Source organism: Coffea arabica, chromosome 2c (assembly GCF_036785885.1).
Source record: "Coffea arabica cultivar ET-39 chromosome 2c, Coffea Arabica ET-39 HiFi, whole genome shotgun sequence".
Classification (NCBI taxonomy): domain Eukaryota; kingdom Viridiplantae; phylum Streptophyta; class Magnoliopsida; order Gentianales; family Rubiaceae; genus Coffea; species Coffea arabica.
In genome coordinates this window covers 73,518,031-73,526,879 of record NC_092312.1, presented here as the reverse complement: position 1 = coordinate 73,526,879, position 8,849 = coordinate 73,518,031, and the positions used below count along the sequence as shown (strand labels likewise).

The window sequence follows — 8,849 nt, the reverse complement described above, 5'->3', positions numbered from 1 at the left end:
TTTCTGAAATTCAAGTCCATCAATGAGAAATGAGAAAGGGTTGACTAAAGTTCGAATCCAATTCCTACAGTGACCAAAATATGAGCTTGCAATTCTTTGTCTAATGAATATTTTATGTGCTAAATATATATGCCTCATAATTGACACATTTTGCTTTCCTTTTTTTTTTAAAAATTTCTTTACTTTGATTTATATTTCATCTATCAAAACAATAAAATTTTATCCTTAAAAACCCACTTAATTTCTCTAAAAAATGGTGGAAAATCGACAATTAGCTGCTGATGGTCACATAGATTGAGCAACCCTGCAAAATAATCCACTGACTAATGATCGTTATAAAGATAGAATATCCCTCATATGGTACAAGTAATCAATTATAATACCAGTCAATAACTTAAAAGTAGCATGGACAAAACTGAGAAAGAACAGTATAAATAAAAAGAGGTGATTTTGTTTCTTTTAAATGAACAATGGAGATATTTTAAAGTTTTTGGAGGAACTTTCGTCCAAAAAGATCATAATTTATTAATTTAGGTCCATTGGTGGAAGAGCGAAAAAAATCTTCAGAGGATAAAGTGTCACTGAAGTTAAATTCTGAGGAAAAATTGCACCAATTATCACTTACATATCACTGATGTAAAAATTAGTCTCCCGAAATGAAAATGGGTCATTTTAGTTGTGACAGTCCCACCTTTCCCTAAGGCGATCCGTCGAACCGAACTGTCTGTCTAACTCTCGTCAGGACTACTAAGACAATTACACACAATCTCAAATGTTCCGAAAGATATTAGCGCGCTTAAACGATTCAAAAATCACGAAACCATTTCATATGCCTTAGGGAAGATGGGACTGTCACATTAGTCCCTAGCATATAAATTATGCTTTTTTTTTGTCCTCTAACATCTTTTCAAGCCAATTTTAACCAAAATGAGCCACGGATCCACCACGTGCTTAATGCATAAAGTAATGCGTACAGCGTAAATTTGACAAAGTACTTATTGCCTAAACTCATTTATTCAATCAAAGCACTTAAAAAATTGGACCGACACTTGGGTCAGACTCATCTTCTCGTGAGTTGCGTGGCGCAAAATGTGCTACATCACCATTAGGAATTTAATGTTAAAAATCAAAAGTTTGTTCCTTATCTTTAATAAGAATTTGGAACATTTTCATTAGGACCCTGTGTCCTCCAAATCCTAAATTGTAAGGACCTTTGGATTCTAATTCGCCTCATTGCCATCTTCTATTAAAGATTCTTCAAGAACGAAAGTTAAATAAGCTTGTCTAGATTCGGTGCCGCTTTTCACCCCGAACTTTCTACTTGGCAACGGGTGTCTGTCACCGCCAGGAAGCCAACCATACCAAGTGGAAAAAACAAGCACTTGGACAAATGGGAAGATCTCTCCTGCCTCCTTATCTCATATTCCGCTTCCTAAACCCACACGTTGTCTTTCCTCTGTAGAGAGAGATTCTTGGTTTTGTTCATAGGATTTGATGTGTTTTCAGTTTTTCACCCTCCTCCAAAAAAAAGAAGCTGCTAAAATTAGGAAATCAGAATTTTGTAGATGGTTTGGTTTTTAAGTCTAAATTAATGGCGTGACAAAATTGATTTGAAAGGGAGTCGACATCTTAAATGCAAGGAACTAAAATCGTTTTCATTTCAAGAGACTTTATTTTCACATTAATTATACAGAAGAGACGTTGTTGCAATTTTTTCCAAACTTAGGGGTTAACCACAAACTCATCCAAGGAGGAAAAACTGCAACCTTTCCTGTCGAAATTTACGACCTCGTGTTCCCGACAACTCTGGCGCTAAAAACGACAATTCCCAGTCCCTTTCTCGCCTTCGGACCCCCTCCCCCTGTCTCCATCATCCTCTCTCTTGCATCCTCTCTTTCTTTCTAATCCAAGTTAGTTCTCCATTCTTCTGTGTCCAATCTCTAAGAAAAATCCCACAGTTTCTCCAATACTGCATCGACTTTGTCTTGTTATTGTACAACATACTAACAATAATACAACTGACACATTGCCTAGTTTACAACTTGTATTTGATGTACTACTGCTGCTATGTGGTCCAAAGTATGTGCACGCATGATTTTTTCATCTCATAAACTTACAAATTATTAATTCAAATTCTTTTTTTATATGTCTGGTTCTGATATAAAAGATCCATCCTCCAGTGGTGGTGGTGGTGGGTATGATGATAAAGAAGAAGAAGAAGAAGAAGTTACTAGTAGCCCAGCAAAAAGGGATGGTCTAAGGCAGGAAACTGGACAAGGGGGTAATAAAGAACCCAAAAGGGTGTCTATATTTCGATTTGGGAAGGCCAAGAAAAAGCTGAAGCTGTTGCAGAGTAATAGGAGGAGGAGGAGGAGGTGGAAGGGTGGTTTCTTAAATTCAGGGGGGTGTTTTGGGAGAGGTGGAGGGGAAGGTGGGGTGGTAGAGGGTTGTTGTTGCTTGTGCACAAAGCAACCGCAGGCACTGGATTCCTCAGGTGAGTCGCCACCCACCAGTGATCCTAATAGTAAGGAGTTTACTTATGACATGTTGAAAGTTTTTATTGAAAAGAATGATTTTTATGCTGCAGATTGTAATCCACATTTGGATTCCAGTTAAATTTTGTATAAGATGATTAGAAGTGAAAGGAGAAATTTTCAAGGGAATTGCTTGGTTGTTTTAATTTTCAATTGGATTCCTCCACTCATTCCTCATAAAAAAGATTCAAAAAGATGATTTCTTTTCTTTTTTTTTTTTGTAAAAATTTTGAGGATTTGATATTCGATTACCTGGCAGAGGCTTTTGTGGGGAACATAAATCAAAATGCAAAATTCGAGGTGAATGATTTCAAAGGTGTAGGAACTGTAGGGATATAAAGATCAAATTTTGATATCTGTATACTTTCTTGAATATTCGATGTATGTCGGTTTATGAACAAAGATCAAAATACTGGGGAAGTATGTCGGTTTATGATATTCGATGAAGTAGCATGAGTTGTGGAGGAATTGTTGTCTTCATGTTCTTTGAGACCACATGAAGTAGCATTATCAGGATTTCGGTGTTGTGGAAAGCTCAGAAAAGTTTTGGCCTTTGAGAATGCGATCTTTGCTGCTACTATTATTAATGCATTGTTTTTGCATAGGTCTGTTCATGAAAGTTTTCACATGATCATGCATCTGAGGTACAGTATATGTATTACCCAGAGGAAAAGAAGAAAGGGATACTAAATAGAAGATAAGAAATGGAAAGAGAATGAGAAAATAGTGCGTAGAAGAGAATGGTCTCAAATCGGTTACTTGAGTTGTTAAAACTTTTTCAGCTAGAAGTGGGTTCTCTGTTTCATCCAGGTTTTTAAAAGTGAAATCTGTGCAGTCATTTATCAATACTCATCTTAGCAGGAATGCAAAAAAATTTTTTGCACAAGTCATCTCAGAAACTTGTCTAATATTTGTAGCAAAGCTCTTCTATGTGTTGCATGTGGTCTGGATATGGACCACAGAAGGCTAAGGGAAATTCCTGCTGTGCTATTTTGAAGGAAACTCAGTTATATGGATGTGCTACATTCTGGAATTGGTTCATAGATATGTTTCCTGCCTCCTGGTGAATTGAATTTTCTTAACTATTTAGGTGGGTGAATCAAATTGTCATCTCATCTCATTTTTACAATAAGCTGGAGCTTGTTAATTTAGATTGATTGCAATTTTGTTGTTGCCATAGCTCATCTGTATCTCTGAAGCTCTGCAAGAGGATTTTTCACTCAAGGTCATATATTGTAGTGCGTGTCAGGAAATGGTTGAGTTTCTCTCAGTTGTATATTTGTATTTTGCCTCAAAATCTTCAAGCTCTTGTTCTTCTTCTTTTTAATTGTTTGATTACATTTGATAGAAGTCTAGTGTTCCCCCAGACTGTAAATAGTTGATAAGTACCAAATGGTTGGAGAATCTCCATCACTGCATGCTTATAAACTTCAGAAGATGCTGTAAGATTGGGGCACAATTGTCATTTAGATGACACAGTTTGATAACTGCCATTTCAAAAGTTACTTTGAAAAGTGCGAAGAATTTTGATCTGTAGAATCTGTAATTCTGAAACTGGTGAAAGATGAAGCCATTTGTGTTCATCCATCTGCTAAATATTTTTATGTTATTACTGAGTTGCTAACTGGGGGGTGATGATGGCAGGAAGAGAGGAGTTATGAATCCAAATTCTGAGTCTACAGTCTGTGTCTGACTTTAATTCTTGTTTCTGTGGTCACTGTGCTTAACTTTGTGTGAGTATCTTTGCTGTATTTGAGCACGACCATGTGAAATTGTTAGCATGAGCAACAAGCTGCTTTCATCATTAATGATTTGGGGCTAGTTTCAGCTTAGAATCAGCACTCTAGGTAGCTCACTTCTGAACGTCTTATTTTCTGTCCTTTATTGCTTTTTACCTCTGCTTTTAGATTGTCTTAATCTGGGTAAGTTTCATGGTGAAAAGCATATTTATGGCACCTTTGCTTTTTGGTACTTTTGAAAGTTGAAACACACCACCTATGGGAATATCTGAACTACTTGTTGAAGAATCAGTTATAGAGCTTTAAAATGCTCAAGTAATGAAGAAGAAGCCTTACATAACATCTAGTGACTAAATTTCTATTGATGAAAAAGCAAGATCTTTTGTATTGTCTAAAGTGACTTGGAATTTGATATGGTAGGCAGACCCTCCATTGGATCCCATAGCACTGGAACTGAAATTAATAAGGCACTATCACCCTTGCGTGAAACTGCTTCTTATCCTCAGTTTGGGGATTTTGTACACGTTTTTTGTATATTCTTAATTAGTGAAATCTCTCTTGAGTTTAATCTTCCTTTGATGCCTGTTGCTTGATTCATATCTGTCCGATCTATCTATCGTGATGGAGAAATCACTGGATATGATACTTTTCTTGCTCTGCATTCTGATGAATAGCCACTCATCTTATTAGTTTCCTCAGTTCTTGTGCTTTCAACCAAATCCTTGTAAATATTGTCCTACGTGATTTTGTTAAACTGGAATAATGTTTCAACCAGTCTTTAACTTGTGCAAATATACGAAGAAGATTGCTTTTCCAATACCTAAGTTCTCTAAGGAAAGTGAATAGGCTATTTCTTGAGCTACCATTAGAGTTGGACTATTGGGATTCCACTTTTTGGATTTGTAATTTTAACAGTTTTTCTCCACCAAAGCTCTTGCCACATTTGTCTAGCTTCTGAACATTTCAGGTGTACAAGGAGAGGAAAAAGGAGTTTCATTAGGGTTCTTGATCTGTTTTGCTTGCTATTTGATACTTGTTCCTAGCCGAATGGCAAAAGCAGTCTTTCTTTTCTTCGTAGCTGTACTCATTTTGGCCCTCCTTAGCTTTGAAATTATGCTGCTATGGTACCTCATACATTAGGCTGTCATTAGAAGCTTTATAGATCTCCTTTAGATCTGGAACTTGCTAGTATCTGACTGAACTGTTGTATATTAAGAAAAAGAACAACATAGTTCAAAAGAAATGGAAAGACATGTTACACTGGCAACTTTCCATTTCACTGCAAGATGGTGATAATGATAAGGCTTTACCGGTTCCTTGATGGGGCATTTTTTACTTCACCAAAGGGTACTGTTGGAGGTAAATCTGAGAAAGGGAGATTAAATCTGTCACACATCAGATGGACCTTTGTTGGATTGTACGAAAATAACTTTAGTTCCAAATTACCTGGACATTGTGCATTCTAGGACTCTGATAACAAGATACGGTGTGCTTACGCTTAATTTGAGTGTTTTCACAGCTTGGTTACAGAAGTGATCAAGATGTGTTGAACAGGAGGATTCATCTTGATTATAGTTTAAACATAGGCGATGCCTGGAACATATTTTAGTCTGGATGCTTATAGAATTGTGACTGGGAAAAGAGTAGAAAATGTAGCCCCATTTATGGTTAGGTAAACAAGATTTACCTTTAACTTTAAACTCTTTCTTGGTTTGGGATTAAAAGTTTTTGCATTCATGCTCAGTTGGTTGCCTTTGACAACGCCTATGAACAGTTTGGTCTACTTGCCCCACATGCATCAAGTGAAAAGCACCAGAATATCCTAAAGCATGGCAAAATATCTCCCCTTTTTGAAATCAGGAAATGAGATGAACCTTTTCTTTCTGCATTTTAAGCGAGAGGGATTTGCAGTTTACCTACCAGGAGTTTTTGGTATCATGTTCCTTCTGCTCATCAAGACTAGTTTCTTCTGTTCCCTTGTAGTTATGATCTTTTAATTGTTTGTGTGTTCATGCACAATACGTACTTTGCATTTTTGCTCGTTGGACAACAGGGAAACCTACCATTCTGTGAAGTAGTAAACACTGGCAATTGGTGATGCTAGATGAAGGTGTTAGCTCTTAATTTTTCCATTTTGTCATATATACTAATATGGGTTCTCAAGAAGAAGAATTATGAGAGTCTTCGTTTCCACCATCACTTGGTCATTATCTCGTTCCATCTCATTGCTGAAAGTTGCTCAAAGGTAAAATAAGCTAATTCTGTGGAAGTCTGAAAGAATGTAAATGCACTTCTGCTGTATTTTGTCATGATTTTTTGGGCATCCTTGTGTGCTGGATCGAGTTAGAGACGTGCAAGATGAAGTTTTTTTTTGGAAAAAAATCCTGTGGAGATCTGATTGAACTACATGCCTTGCTGGATTTGGCTTCTTTGCATTCTATCTATAGATAGATTATAATCGGGCTTATCCATTTTTGTCCCTTTTCAAGGCACCAAGACAAGGTAGGGGACACTTGGTGGCACTTTGACCCTGGAAGAGAATATATATTTGAATTTTTCTAGCGGGGGTGCTTTAGGACACTCGATATCGTTCATCTAACCTATCAAATATAGACACGTACTAACAATTATTTGCATTTATATATTTTTCTTATTTAATCTTGCATATTATTTCTTGTATTTATTTGCTTTTCTTAACCTGAAATATATCTTAACGAGTTTCTTGTGGGCACGCAACTGTATGTATTTCTATGATTTCTTTCATTAGCTTATTGTAGTATCTGGCCGGGGGGGAGGAACTTTTCATTTTGAGAAGTTGTTGCTATTCTTATATCATATCCTCAGGTCAAACGGCGAAATGATCCTTCTTAATCTCCTATGAAAATTGATGATTTACGGAATTTACCAAAATTAATTAGTGAAGCTGAAAGCTGGTCATCATTCCATTTGGCAAGGCAATTTCCTGAGTAGGTTTCAAATCTAATGCTCTTTATTTATAAATGGTTCTTGTTTAGACATATCTAGGCTTACAAGGGAAAAAAATATCTAATATTTGGTACCTGAGCGATTTTAGTCTCTAAAGATTTGATTTTTTAAAAAAAAAAAAAAAATTGAATCCCCAGTGTATGGCGCCTCTGATATTTTTTAGTTCCTAAAGGTTTGGCATAACAAAATTTGGTTCCCAATATTTCCAATTTGAAGCAAATTCAAGACAATTGACAGGTCATCCCAAGTATTTATGAAACCTAATCACGTGAGTCACGTGTTTGCTAAATTAATTTTTGTTAAAAAAAGAAACAGAACGCGGCTAAATTTTAAACAATAAAAATAACTCACGTGATGGCACAAAAATCAAATGTTAATCAGGAGAGTGAATGGTGGATCAATGAACTAGATGTTCCAACCGGTTTAAATTTTGTGGTTTATCAATTTTTTTTATTGATTAATTTTTACTCATGTGCTATTAGTCCCTTGTTTAAAGTTAGCCGCTGTTTTGCTTTTTATTTTTAAATTCAATTTGGTGGACACATGATTGTACATAACTAAATTTTATCCGCAATTTGAAAAAAAAAAATTTAATTGTCCTAAATCTGCTGTGATTGAATATGCCAGTATCCACTAAACATTTCGGATCAAATTTATGTTTATCTAAAGTTTAAGAACTAAAACTGCATAGTAACTAAATTAGGGGTGGGCAAAATTATCCATTAACCTGAAAATCCGCCATATTCGATTCGATCCGAAAATTAGGATACCGGATTTGTATTATTGATTGGGTCAAAAAAGGGTCGAGTACCCGTTAAGATGCGGGGGCGGGTTAGGGTTATATAATTAAAAATTCGTGGGTACTCGATCAAATCCGCACATATATATATATATATATTTATTTATTTATTTATTTATTTATTTATTTTTATATACACATTACAAAATAATAATTTAGAGTTAAATAAGTAATTTCATTGAACAAATTGCATTGCAAATATGAGAGACTATAGTTTATTTACAAGATTTATTTGTAGAGATCATGATTTTATGTTTTATAAAAAAAGAGTTTAATTAATGTGGGCCATATATTAAAAAAAAGTACTACTTATTTCAAATTTTTATTGATTTTGAATTTTTTAAAATTTTTTCTTTATCTTGTATTCTCTTCGCATACTTGTTTCTTGGTGGAAGACTTTTTAGAGAAAAAAAATCTTTATTAAATCTTAGATGAATGTGTAAAATATAAAATTAAATTAATACAAATTTTTTAAAAAAAATTAAATGATAAGTGAGGCAGGGTCGGGTATTTGTTGATCCAACTCTATTTCAACAGATACCCTATAATCGGATATTCATTGATATGCGATGCGGGTAAAGATTAGAAAATGACTGACCCACAAGGTGCGAGTTGGATTAGCTAAATAGTGGATGGGCAGATACCCAATATGTGTCCACCCCTATACTAAACATTAGAGAATACAGCTCCAAATTTTTCGGTACCTAAATCTGCTCCCGGTGTTCTCAAATTTGGTGTCACAAATATCACTTTCTGGAGAGACACAAATATCATTGAGGTTGTCTTGGTCCA

General features: G+C 35.3%; 1 long non-coding RNA gene across 1 annotated transcript; it reads left to right on the top strand.

The window, feature by feature from the left end:
- Window positions 1–1,195: 1,195 nt before the first annotated feature.
- LOC113727900 (uncharacterized) lies at window positions 1,196–6,931 on the top strand. The gene is made up of 2 exons (XR_003457935.2): window positions 1,196–2,079; window positions 2,181–6,931. It is a non-coding gene; the product is annotated as an uncharacterized lncRNA (long non-coding RNA).
- The last annotated feature ends 1,918 nt before the right edge of the window (window positions 6,932–8,849 follow it).